Here is a 14,570-nt window from a genome sequence, read left to right as displayed (position 1 = left end):
GGGCGGATTCTATAAAGAAGAACTGAAAAAAACACGATTTCCCCACACATACCTAGTTGAAAAAGTTGTAAGGCGAAAAAGAAATAAAGTTTTGGTTAAGTGGCTCGGGTTTTCAAAGACTAGCTGGATAAATAAAAAAGACATTTTGTAGTGTAATAAATGATTTATTTAATTAATTTTTATTTGTATATTTATTTATATATATATATTTATCTAATCTTATATTAAGTTTAATAATAATATTTTTGTACAATGTTTTAAACTAAAATTAATAAAAATACTTTTTACAAACTCAAAATCATTTTCATTTATATTTTCTAAAGTCTCGATCATAATAAAACATCTCCAATTCAACTGATTTATAAAATAGTTCTTTTTCAACATGTTCCTTTTGAAATTTAAGGCTATCTAATGATTCTCCATCGTTCACATAATTATTTTGTATCATCTCACCCAAGCAAAATGAATTTGATTCTAACCATTCAACATTTTCTAAAATATCTTTTTCAATTAATCTCTGATGTTTTATTGATGTCGTACCATGGTCTTCGTTACTTAACTGTAAAAATTGTGTTTCATTAACATTACGTTTTCTTTTGTTATCTTTGCCACAAAGAATTTTTTTATTTACTTTAACTGTAGTTATTTTATGTGCTTTTGATCTAAACATTGTTCTATTACCATATAGTGAGGCCCCAGTTAATAAAACGGTTTTATAGTCTTCAATTGTAAGATTTCGTGAACTCACTCCCTTTATTATGTGAAGATTCAACTTGATCTATTTTATAACAATAAACCTTTGAGCACAGACCTACAAATTCTGTCATGAGTTTACCGTTAAGCTCATCTTTAAAAAATCCTAATCTTTTTTTGATATCTCTTTTGAAATTATATAGATTAATTCTTTCATCTGAATAGTCTGATGTATCAAATTTTGCTTCAAGATCATTACGAATATCTTTATAAAAATCTTCAGTAGATAAATGAATCAGTATCCATATAATTTAAGAGTAACTTTTCGTGAAACTTTGGCTTCATATATTGATAGTGAAAATCATACATTTTCCATTTCGATAAGTCTAATACTGCAAATCCTAAATACATACATTTTCATTTGAATTGCATAGAAATTATCATTAATTTTAGTTGCACTATGAAAATTGTATTTCGAAATTAAAGCTTTGGCACAATGTGCTTTTCGTCCAGTCTTCGAGCTATCCAAAGCTTCCCATGTACTAATAAGCTTAATATCGACCCTGCGCTCGGGATCTTCCATTGTTTTTCCGTAAACAGAATTATTCATTAATTTAAAAAAATCTTTTTCAAATTTATTTTTTGCATTTTGCCTATGTAAAGTATTTAGATCAATGTAATTCTTTAACCAAGGCTTTTATAAAAACTGAACACCTCTATGGATCTTTTTCAGTACTAACCCGTTCTGTATACATTGTTGCAAATTCCGATAATGTATTACATAATTTTTCTTATTTCCCAGGTCAGCAATTAATTTTTTTACCTTATCCTCTTTTGAGGCCAGACAATTTGACGGACAAAATGGAAGATTATTATGAAGATCATGTAAACGGTATGGATATATTAAGTCCACTTCCAAAAAATAACCGTATTTGCTATCGATTGGAATATTATAAATATCAAAATTGTCTATGTCTGTGGTAGAAATCCACTTAAAATCTTTATATGTTAAAGGTTGTGACATTGCCCAACCATACATGTTATTAGCATCCACATACATTAAAAATGAAGACTCCTTCGAGGAATCATAATCTGACAAATATTTGTTATTTGCTTTTGTATATCTATGACAACATTGAACTAAACCACCTCGAATGCTACTTTGAATAAATCTATACATATCTATATCTGTCAGCAATTCAAGTTCAATATTTGTAGTTTTCAACATTGCCTCCCAAGATAGACCTGTTGTCGTAAAATACTGAGCTGGGTCAAGTGAATAAATTTGCATACAAATTTTTCCGAAGTTTTCAAAAATATCGGTTAAAAGAAATACATCAATTTTTAAATATAATTCTAAATAATCTTTAAGAGTGGAACATGAGAAATGCGACCAAACTTTAAGAGCTTGATCATAATCTTCCTGAGAGCATTCCCTTTTCGTTAAATTACTATAGAATGCTTCCCTTGGTGGGAGGGAAGTTTCCTCGAGTCTACTAGCGGAATTTAAATATTCATAGGGAAATATACCCTTCTTACGCATTAGTCGAAATTCTATATCATTACTGAAAAACGATCTTACAGTGTTCAATTGATCATCAACTAAATTAGAAGCTAGGGTATCTAAACTTGATGGCATAAATCTATATGTATCGAGAAAACAAATTTCAAAACTATTTCCACTTAAACTTTTTATTTTTTTTGAGACAGAAATATAGTTTTCCTTATTTATTGGTATTACGGAAATTTCACCGGGAATCTTTCCTAACTCTTGAATAAATAAATGACAGTCGTATTTCGAAAAATTATGAAAAAATTCTGGAACAAATTTCTTTACTTTATAATCCAAATTACATTTAGAGTGGGCTGCACCTCTAAAGCGACCTGTGAAATGACAATGATCTCTAACCCTATCAGTCCCTAAACCTTTCTGACAAATAGAACAATTCAATGAATTATCAAATATTTGCTGGTCATCCAAAGTCATTCTCATAGGAACTATTTTATGTAAACAGTCATCACTTAATTTAGTTAAATTTTTAATCAATGAACTTACAAAACTTACTCCCGAATTTTTTCCTGTTTCTAAAACAAATTTTTCTAGTTTAGAATCAAAAGCACACTTTATATAATACGCATATGATATTGGAATATGTTCATTAATATTAAATAATTTGGGGCTCACTTCAAGATTTTTTGGTTCCAGAATGCATTCGAAATCCGCGTAGACAACAAATGGAACTTGAAGCTGATATTGAACTTGGCTAAATTCCAATGTATTATTCTGGGGGTGTGGCATCTTTGAGACCTTCCTACTGCAGAGCGTTTTGTGTTTCAATGCAGCTTCCTCAGTTTTGGAAAAATTCAAACACACATTGCAGAAATATTGCGCCCTCTTCTGATTTCCTCTTTGCGCTGTCATTAGTCTTTGAAAGAGAATTATATACACATTATTTAATTGCTTAAAAGAGATAAAAATGAATAAAAGAATTTACCTTGAAATATTTTTAATGTACATATAATGTCCATTTCGACCGTCTTCCAAAAACATCATATTGATATGAAGAGGTTTTTCCATTTCCGATTGAAAAAGTGATCCAATTATTTCCCTCGTCTCTTCATTATATCCGAATACATTTAAACTCATATGAGTATTCTTCTTTAAAAAATTTTTTATACATTTTATTTCAAGGGGGAAAGTCAACCTCGTGAAATCTAATTTTATTTCATCACTTATACGAATTATCTCCAGCGTTATATCAATATTATATGCCGAACATCTCTCTCTTGAAATTCTTGAGTTTTAGAAATTATTTCCATGGTATGTTCATGAAAAATATTTTCTAAGTCTGAATCTTTATTCATGATCGTCATTTTACTTTGAAAACTTTTCATTTCAATTTCTTCAGATTCATCTTTAAAAAGAATATACTCTGCAAACAGTTCAAAGTTGGCTTTTGCTGAAGTATAACTTTCTAATAGAATGGTGAGATGAGGTAGCAGTGACAATCCAGCTTCACTCAAGAAACTCTCAGGTAAGATCAAGTCCGATCCATCGTTTACATACATGTAATGCAGTATTCTTCCCTTGAATCCCTCAGAAATTTTTTTGACTCTTCCGTCAAGGGGTTGAATTGCATTTTGTTTGCCCACTTATTCTTTTGCAAGAAACACTTGCAGGATTGACAATACTGATTTTCGTTATTCATTTTATTTTATTCTTTTAGTTTAAACTATTTTTTCATGATCACTTTTTCACTTTTACTTAAGTTCTGTTTGACGTAGCAGAGTATCCCACTTCAAGACTATTTTTGGAAGACTAACTATTGTCCTCGATCATTTATAATGTTTGAAGTGGGCGTGAACGATAATATTGAAGATGAGAGGTGCATGCTTAAGATTTTTTTTAATTCAAAATACTTAGGTAATTCTAGTACATCAACCAATGAATAGGTTAGAAGAGATGAGAAGTATTGATTTTGAAAAATATTTGATACAAGTGTAACCAATAGGACACCATCAAATCGATAAAGGAGACACAAAATCATAGAATAAAGGAGAGTGTTGGTTAGAAAAGGTCGCACATACTTTGCTGCAGGTGGGAAAGGAAAGGTCATTTTTTATACACACCATCATACTCAGGTAGCCAATAGGGGACAGTTTGGAAAAAATCATTTCGATTTTGGGAAAAATAAAAGATTTTCATTTGTTGAATTTCGAGAATGCACATTTTTGGGTAAAAGAAGAGGAAAAATCAAAGATTTTCATTTGTTGAATTTCGAGAATGTACATTTTTGGGTAAAAGAAGAAGATGAAAACCTATATAAAATTTCCTTATAAATTATGTAAGCATATTTAAAAGGGTAAGACGAGATTGTTGACTTAGATAGACAACATGCATTCACTTAAAATAAATAACTTTCTGAATGTATTTGACGGAATTCTGTTCAATGCACACTATGTACGGCTCCAGTTCATACAATCAAAACTCTTTGAATGTGAACGAGGTAATATGAAAACATCTATTCATGGAAATCATATGGACACCTGCGTGTGGAGCAATGATGCAGCCACTGAGGGTGTTGATACTTGTGTATGCCATCGAATTTCGGATTACAAAAAGGAAGCACTCAACATTATGAATATATACTATAATCTAGAAAAAAGAATGAAAATGATTAAATAACATAATAAAACATGTTCTAAATACCAAAATAAATGAATTAATGTATTATTATGCTACAAAATAAACTTCTGACTTTTTATTTCGAGTTAAAATTACAGGTACGGAGAATGGAAAATATTTCCATGACTAAGATATGTCGGCTACTTGCGAGTTGTTGCGCGGTCGTGATTTCAACCCCTATTATGGGACGTATTAGAGCTAGCAGACAGCCGTGATGTCATTGGCGTGAGGCCCATGATCTTGTCAATGAGCGTGCGCCTTCAGGCTTGTGCATGTGTCCCTTTTATTGCGCTTTTTTTTTTGTATTCCATTTTTTAACTTTATTACTACAACTAATAATATACATTTAGAAGATAGATGGGCGTAAACTGCAGATGTTGTGCGGTACGGCCGCAAAGCAATGCTTCGCACAACCGCGGCAGCTTACGTGTCCAGGCCTCTCCTCTCTCTCTCAGCTATCCTGAGTTTTCGCATTACAGACGCGGCGAATTTGGTCGTCGCGTCCCACTCCGTTTGGCCTCTTAGCATGGTTGGCACTAGCGTGCTGGGGCTAGTGCTGACACCGGTCGCTATTTCCAGGGCGGTCCTGTCCTCTACGAACCGCACGCACTCGAACAGGACGTGGCGTGCGTTCTCCTCGATTCCAGAGCCGCAGGATGGGCATCCGTCACTCGTGTCGTGACCGTACTTCTTAAGGTACGACCGGAAGCATCCGTGCCCACTCAAGATCTGGGTCAGGTAGAAGTCCACCTGCCCGTGCCTCCTTTCTAGCCACGGACTCAAGACGGGAATCAGATCGTGGGTCCAGCGTCCAGAGGTTGCGGAATCCCACCTCTCCTGCCACCGAGAGATGGATCTCTCTCTCGCGAGCCGTCTTGCCTCGCGCCTAGTTTGGTCGTCCGTGGTCGTGACCGTTTCCTCCACTTCTAGTGCCTCTCTTACCAGTTCTTGCACCGGAACTAGACCGGCTATGACCAGCGCAGCTTCCTCAGAGATTGTCCGGAAGGCACACGCTATCCTTGTTGCACATAGTCTGTGCGTGCGAGCCACGCCACTCATGTACGAGGACGTCGTGGCGGCTTTAGCCCATACCGGGGCGGCATAAAGTATTTGGGACGTGACGACGCTCGCTATGAGTTTCCTCCGTTCCTGCTTTGGGCCCCTTGTGTTCAGGAGAATCCGCGCGAGCGATCTGGCGGTCGCAGCGGCCTTCTTATTGGCGTACTCTAGGTGCTCTTTGTAGGACAGCCTGGTGTCTATCATGACGCCTAGGTATTTTATGGCTCTTTGAGAGACTATGTCAACCCCTCCGACCGTCAGCTTGGCCGTCTCGACGAGTTGCCGGCTGCTTATAAGAACGGCCTCTGTTTTATGTGCCGCGAGTTGGAGCTTGGCGAGTGAGAGCCATGACTCCACCTTCCTCACCGCAGAGTTTGCCATGTCCTCCACTTCGGCTATCGTCTTGGCCACGATCGTGATGGCGACGTCGTCCGCGAAGCCAGTCACGTGGACGTTTGCAGGCATGGGAAGCCTCAGCACTCCGTCGTACATAGTGTTCCACAACAGGGGGCCCAGGACCGATCCTTGTGGAACCCCAGCAGTTACGAAGTACTCTTTCGGGCCGTCGCTCGTATCGAAAAGCAGCACCCTTTCGCCGAGGTAGCTGTCGACTATCCTGGTGAGGTACTCCGGAATCCGTAGCCGTCTTAGTGCCTGCATGATCCTCGTCCAGTTCGCCGTGTTGAACGCGTTTTTGATGTCGAGCGTGGCCAGAAGGCAGTACTTCTTCGTGCCGCCTTTCCAACGCTTCCCGCGTATGGCTTCCGCAGCTGTCCCGGTGACCATTCGGATCGCGTCCAGCGTTGACTTTCCTTTCCGGAAACCAAACTGGGTGGTGGATAGGCCACCAGCCGCATCTACGGCCAGGTTTAGCCGTTTCGAGATGAGCTTCTCGAACACTTTGCCAACAGTGTCAAGCAGACAAATTGGCCTGTAGGAGGAAGCTTCACCAGGCGGCTTCCCAGGTTTGTTTAGTAGAAGCAGCTTCTGTACTTTCCATCTCCGGGGAAATGTTCCCTCGCGCAGGCAGGCGTTGTAGAGGTCCGCGAAAGAGCCCGGCCGAAGCCCAAGCGCCAGCTTCATTGCTCTGTTGGGCACTGCGTCGGGACCTCGGCAGCAACCTCGGCCTCCGTGACTTCCTCGATCTCCCACGTAGGCGCCGTTTCGTGCTGTACGCTTCCCTTGGCGCTACCCGAAGGAAACAGTGTGCGAACAATATCGCTAAGTGTTTTAGGGTCCGTTGGAGAGCGGCTGCCTGCGCTTACTCGCTTTACCACGAGTCTGTAGGCCCCACCCCACGGATCCTGTTCGGCTGCGTCGCACAGCTTCAGGAAACATTCCCGTTTGCTGTCCAGGATGGCGTGCTTCAGGGTCCTCCTGGCTTGCTTGAAGGCGGCGTGTGCGGCCTCGGCCCTGTCGGTCCTTCTTGACCGTTGAAGAGCCCTTCTGGCTCTGAGGCAGATCCTTCTGAGGGTCGCTATCTCCGAGTTCCACCAAGGTACCGGCTCGTGGTCTCTCCTGTATGGTTTGCGCATCAGCATCACTGTCCTGCACGCATCCTCCAAGCTGGCTGCTATCGCGTCCGCGTTGGTGTTCGCGTCTGCTTCAGTGGAGCAGTGCATGTCGGCGAGGCACCTGCTCATCGCCTCGGCGTTTAGCGTCTCCTGGCGGTAGCCCTTGACTGTTCTGTTACGGGTTTCTGGTCCTGGCCGTGTGCCCACTGTGCATAAGATTGCCTCGTGGTCGCTGGCCGTGAAGAAGTCGCCGATTCTCCAGTGAGAGCGCCGGGCTAACGCGGAGCTCACAAATGTGAGGTCTATGATAGACCCAGCTCCAGCCCGATTGAACGTCTCCTGGGTCCCTTCGTTTAGCAGCGTGACGTCTAGCGTTGCAAAGGCATTGAGTAGGGTGTGCCCCCTTATGTTGCTGCTGGGGCACCCCCATTCTTCGGCCCACGCGTTGAAGTCGCCTGCGATGATAGCGGGGTAACGGCCCCTTGCGTCAAAGGCGATCGTGTCCAAGGCATGGCTAAAGTCTCTCTTTTATTCCTCCGTGCTGGTGTCCTCGCTTCTGTTGAGCTCCAGAAGAAGGTTCCCGTTCGCTGTGCGCCTCTCTCTCTTTTATTTCCTCCGTGCTGGTGTCCTCGCTTCTGTTGAGCTCCAGAAGAAGGTTCCCGTTCGCTGTGCGCCGGACCTTGTTTACACGGGTGCTGAGGCTTTGTAGCTTGCCGTCGTCCCTACGGGTTACCATCGCTAAGACTTCGCTGTAGGTCTTGCCATTTGCCTCCACTATAAGGGCGTCCGGGCGGTGAGGCTTTCGCGCTCGCTTTTTTGGAGCAGCCTTTCTCCAGGCGGTGGTCGCGTCCTTTCCATCGTCCTTTCCAGCGATGCCTCCCGCGGCTGTTTTTCCTCTGGGGCCCCGTTTTTTGGCATGCTCCTCATGTGGGTTTCTCTTCTTTTTCTGCTGGGATCCCGCTGGCGCTCTTCGCGCAGACGATTGCGCTGGTGAAGTCGGGGGCTCTCCCCCGTCTAGAACCGTGCCGGGCTGGCTAAGCCTTCGCCACGGGTCTGTTTGCGCCGCGCTGGTGACCATGGGGCCTTGTGTCGCGTTTCGCCAGAACTCCGTTTGAGCGGCGTTGTCCTTTTGAGGACAAACCGGAGTCTGTTGCTCCTTGCTCACGCTGTTTCGGAGAGGGCCATTGCATTTGCTGCACTCCGTGGGCTCTTTTTGCTGGTGGGAGTCTCCAACTTGGTTGAAGGAGATCACTGCACCTTCTTGGAGGGACTTCATCCTCGCGAACATCGCTTTCATGGTCACATTGATGTGACGCACCTGCATTACGCTCGTGAGGTGGAGGACTTCGTCGAGAAGCGCTCCAATTTCCGCGAGCTGTTCTGGTCCAGTGAGCTCCTGGTCCGCTTTGGGCCTCTTGGCAGAGGCAGTTCTTTGCCCACCGGTTGGGCTGCCTGGGTCTCTTTGGCGCTTGGCCGCGTCCTGCAACTTGTCATCTTCCCGCGTGGACGGCTGGCCCGCGGGCTTTTCCAGGACTGGTGACCTAAGAAGCTTCGAGCTGCTCTTGAACGCTCCGGCTGCTTCCGTACCTTTGCTTTTGATCCTCCTGCTTAAACTTGGTGCATTCACTGTCGAGACGGCCAAGTTCGCCACCGTCTCGCCAGGTTTGTTGTTGGGAATGGGATTTAGGGCCTCCAGAATCCGTGCCCTGGCCGTGGGGGTTCCCACGGGTGGATTTCCACTTGTGTGGTTGCCACCTGGAGTAGTTTCGTTTTTAGTCGACATTCCTTTCATTTGTTGCATTTTATACTTACTGCCAGGTTGTTTGCATTTTAAACCTACTGCCAGGTTGTTTGCATTTTATACCTGCTGCCAGGTGACGTGACTGCCGGCCAATATGGCACAGACGCAGACCACGCAGCCGCCCAGTATGGGTCAGACGCTACGTAGGTTTTTTGCGATAAATTCGGTGTGCGCGGATCGAGGTTTCCACCGGTGGCCGCGGATTTCCCCACGACTTTCCGATGGAGGTTATACCGCCTCTACTCGGTCGCCAGAGCCCCGTTTCACGGTGTACCGCGTTAGCGGGGGGGTTGGCAGTCGGTCTGCTCCTTGACCTTTGGCACCAGGAAGACCTCTGCCGTGCAGACGTGGTGACACTCGTTCGGTCCCGGACTCCTTGCCAAGGGGTTCGATCAGCAGCCCTTAGGTGTATGCTACTGCTGAGCGCCGAACGACAAGTGCAACCCGTAGCGGGTAGCAGTCGTCAGTTAGCAGCAACGCTCAAAGGTAGGCAGTACATTCCTACGCTGGGTGCCGCACCAACACGACATCTACATGTAGGGTCTCGGTCTACCATGGCAGGGAGCTTTTGCCAGCTTGCCCTACGATCAGCTGGATCTGCTGACGTTGTGCAACACTGCTCAGGCCAGCTGAGCGTTATGCGGCACAAAGCGTGGGAAGCTGGAGAGAAGGTGCAACAACAATATTTACCCGCCATCTAGAATCACTCAAGAGAGTGCTACTTGGTGCCGCTTGGTTCCCGAGGAATCTCGATGTCAGCCTAGATGCCCTCTGGAGTTCGCGGTGGGTTTGCCTTCATGTGCGGAGACAGGTGAGTCCCTAAGCCGCCCGCTGGAAGCCGCGTGCTGCCGCGCCGCTGTATGTGGACGCTGCTGGCCGACTTTTTCAGCGGAGCGCTGGATCCCACACCTTCACTCACTGCACACACTTCTTCTTCTTATTGCGCTTGTCAATGAGCGTGCGCCTTCAGGCTTGTGCATGTGCCCCTTTTATTGCGGTCAGGTAATGGACAGGTGCGCATGTTCGGGTAGCTCTTGCTTGAATCCCTTCTATGACATGTTTATGACCCATTTGTGGAAAGGAGAGAATCTTAGAGAATTTACCAGTTAAACGTTCTGGGGCGGAAACAAAAATGTGTGTTTGAAAATATTCCCCATCTGAGAATCATTAACTTGTGAGATTTATTTTATTGGGGTTCTTTTGATTTCTAAATTAATTTTACAATCATAGAAAATGTTATTCCTCAACATGATCGGACATGTTCCTCTAAGATAACCATCTTTGAATACTTTGGGTGTGCGACCTTTCACACGTGGACAGCAACACCTGTGATAATGAGGCAAAAGGGTACGTGATCACACCTTTCCCCAACATGATCGGATATGTTCCTGTAAGATAACAACCTTTGGATACTATGGTTGTGCGACCTTTCTCACGTGCACCTTTCTCACCTGACTATTAATTGCACATAATGAGGGGAAGGATACATGATCAATATTGTCACATGGGGATGTGGGGGCGATGGGGGCAATTAAGTTTACTCTTTATAGACATGATCGTGACATTTTTATGAGTTCAAAGTCCATTAAAATCACTTAATTTATTGGATTATGCTAATTGTCCCAGAACCAGCATACGTTAATGAGGGGGGAGGGGGGGCTTGGGGCCATTAATATGCTAATTATCCCAGAACCCATCTTTCCCTACTACTTGCGAACTGTTCAGCCGCATCTAAATAGTTGCTTTACACAAACCTATACCCATCACAACACCTACCCATCGCCCTTCCCGAAACAACATCTTACTTCGGGCCGAACTACGGTGTAATACGAACCGTGCCAAGAGTCAACCTGGCTGGGGGCCCGGGTCAAAAACTAGCCCAGTCTCAAACGGTGTGCTCAGGGACATGGCGACCCCCTGTTCTAACTATCGCCTTACCCGGGCATCGCGGATCTTTGCCCGGGCATTGTCCCCAATGGACAAAAGAGAATCGTACAGCGCTGTGACTTTGTCGATGAGGTTTCTCAAGGCGGTAGCTAATGGCTGGAAAATGTTTGGAAAATTAAACAGGGTCGATACATTGTCAAAGAAAATTAAACAATCATTATCGTACACCCACTTTAGGCTATCTAGGGCCTTTGGATAATTATCCGCGGTGACTTGAAATGCCCTGACTGTTCCTAGGTCGTCTCCAGCCAAACACGACGCTCAGCAAACGGCATTGGGGTGTGCGCGTTGCCGGCGGAGCGGAATTGTCAACGCATTTACGCCTTGTTTCTGCAATTATGGAAATTAGCAACGATTTTCCTATTATGGCAGTCTTTTCTAACTCCTCGCGGTACGCATCATCTCCATCTTTCCCTTTGATTTGATTCTGAATAAGCAAAGCATTTTCAATGTGCGTATTTAGGATTACTAATCGACATTCTAACCCAACCGTATTTAACGAGAGTCGACCCTCATTTAAATATCTTTGCGTTTGCTCTATACTCCTCATATATCCAGTTCGATGGGTTTTCAACTCTTCGATTTCCTTGTCACCAGTTTCTGGTTTTAGCATTTTTTTATTTATAAAAATTATAACCAACGAGAGGAGTAAGCCCAATGCAAGCAGTGTAGGTTAGTTATTTATAATGAATTTAATAAATTTAAGGAATCCTATTGTTTTAATAATTCAATAATAATAATATGCCGAGCGCACGTAGTGTAGGGAATCACACGCCAAGCTCAAACAAAAAAAAAAAAACAAACAAGCGTTTAGGCACGACGAAAGGGAAATCGAAAGAACGGGCCGCGCTGTCAGTGTGTGTGTATGTGTGTACGGCTTGCGGCTCAACGCAATGTGGTATAAGGACAACGATTATAGAATTCTGACGCTTAAAAGCGCGGGAAATGGCGAAAAGCGAGGGAAACTTGAGCAAAATGCGCGGCAGAAAAATTGCCGGGAATTTAATTTTGGCATCAGAACTGTTTACAATTCTCAACTTTTACCACTTTAGTTCTTTGCTAATCTTAAATTGGTGCTCACCTAGACGAGAAATAGGGGATTTTAGTTTTCAAAAAACCAGGTCGCCGACAAATATTTATTTGATTTAGGTCCAAAGCGAATTATTATCGTTAGTGCATGCAAGTCTTATTTATGTCTTGGTTAGAATACTCGCTATCTACCGAATGTTTTCACACGAATGTAAAAAATTGAAAGATGGGCCATGACACGCCACAGATTCAACTTTCAACTTTCAGCACGATTCACATCCGTCGGGAACTTCCCTCTTTGAACCCATATGATTTCCTTCCTGTGTGTAAGGGATAACGAGCGGCGAACTTGGTGATGAGCAGCACAACAACAACAACAAAATTGCAGATAAACAGCGGCCAAAACTTTTCCAGCGGCAGCAACAAATCCAATCGGCAGCAACAAATCAAATCGGCAGCAACAAATCCTAAGAAGCGACATCAATAGCAACTTCAATGTTTGTTATGTATATAGTTTGTTTTACCAAAAAAAAAACTCGAGTTCCACTGCAAATCACGTCGGGGTCACCATGCAAATTTAATACTAATTTGTATATTTATTTATTCGACGACGAAAGGGAGTTTGATTCTCATATAACAGCTGCCTTTAATTTCATTTTAAATTTCTTAAGCCTATCTTAACTTGGAGTGAGAGACGCGGCGAATTCGTGAGAGCGAAGAATGCTTTATTGCGCCCCCGCTCCCGCCTTACACTCTCCAACAAACTTAAAAAACTAAAATGCGCAAAGTGCGCAAAAACAGGGTGTGGTGCTTAGATTCGCATGTAAGGAAATTACTGGAATTGCCTTGCCTCACTTGCCTGAACAATCTTATGGAGATTTATGCAAAAAGCAAGCCTTTTTGCCTCGTGAAGGTGATTCGTAGGAGTAAGGTTGTCTCCGCAATAATTTATATCGCCAAAGACTGCCGCCACATCGAGAGGGCCACGTAGACTAATATAGCAGCACCAACAAAAGAATAATATGGTAACGCCGAGTGAAAAGACGCCACTTGAGAAAAAACCAGAGAAGTAGCAACACAAAGTTTTTTAAGCCCTTTTATAATTTGATTTCTTGATTTAATTAAAACCGCTGCAAAGTTTTTTAAGCCCTTCTATAATTTGATTTCTTGATTTAATTAAAACCGCCACATAAATTTGACAACCTTAAACTGCTTCGCCATATAATTAACATCGGTATCTCAACATATCTTTATAAAACTTTAATACAGATAATATTCGGAACTAATTTCGAAAACACGATACAATTTTTCTATACAAGGTGAGTTCCAAAGTAAGCAGGACTTTTTGAATCTAGCGCCCTCTGGTTGCACCATCTATATGTCAACTGGTGCGTTAGAATCTGCTATCGTTTATCGACTTCCAGTAAAAATTTCATGACATTTCATCTATTGGAAGTGAGGTTATCATCGGTGCGAAAATGAGCTTCGAACAAAGAGCCAACATTAAATTTTGTTTTAAAATTGGTAAAACTTTTACCGAAACGTTTCAATTGATGAAACAAGTTTATGGCGATGATTGCCTATCCCGTAGCAGAGTGCACGAGTGGTATCAACGTTTTCAAAGTGCTCGTGAGGATATAAATGACGGACGAGCCGAAACCCAAAAAATCGAGCCTGGAGAAGTCAAAAGTGAAGACAATGCTGATTTGTTTTTATGATTCCAAGAAGAATTTGTTCCACCCGGCCAAAATGCGGTATTCTACCTTGGAGTTTTGAAGCGTTTGGTGCACCGAATTCGACGTGTTCGGTCCGAATATCGCGAAGATGGAAGTTGGCGTTTGTTGCACGATAATGCGCCGTCTCATCGATCGACGCTTGTGTCCGACTATTTGACCAAAAATCACATTTTAACCATCAACCACTCCCCGTATTCACCTGATATGGCACGGTGCGACTTCTACCTTTTCGGAAAAATGCACTTGCCGATGAATGGAAAGCGTTATGCAGACGTAGAGGCCAATCAAAAGGCTTGCACCGGCATACTGGCGGCCATACCGGGCAACGAGCTAAAACACTCGTTCGACATGCTTTTGGACCGTGCAAAACGCTGTATTAAAGCAGAAGGAGACTATTTTGAATAAAATAAATTGATTTTGGCGAAAAAACTATTTGTTCTGTCTTTTTTTTAAAAGTCCTGTTTACTTTGGAACTCACCTTGTATATGCACATACACTGGTGGAAAAAATAATAGAAACGACTTTCACTTCTGCACTTCTTATTAAATAGCAAAGTAAGTACGAAAGTTCTGGGCTTCATACCAATAACCTTTTTGTTCCTTATT

The sequence above is a fragment of the Drosophila subpulchrella genome, unplaced genomic scaffold (genome assembly GCF_014743375.2).
Source record: "Drosophila subpulchrella strain 33 F10 #4 breed RU33 unplaced genomic scaffold, RU_Dsub_v1.1 Primary Assembly Seq26, whole genome shotgun sequence".
Classification (NCBI taxonomy): domain Eukaryota; kingdom Metazoa; phylum Arthropoda; class Insecta; order Diptera; family Drosophilidae; genus Drosophila; species Drosophila subpulchrella.
This window is presented reverse-complemented; position numbering follows the sequence as displayed.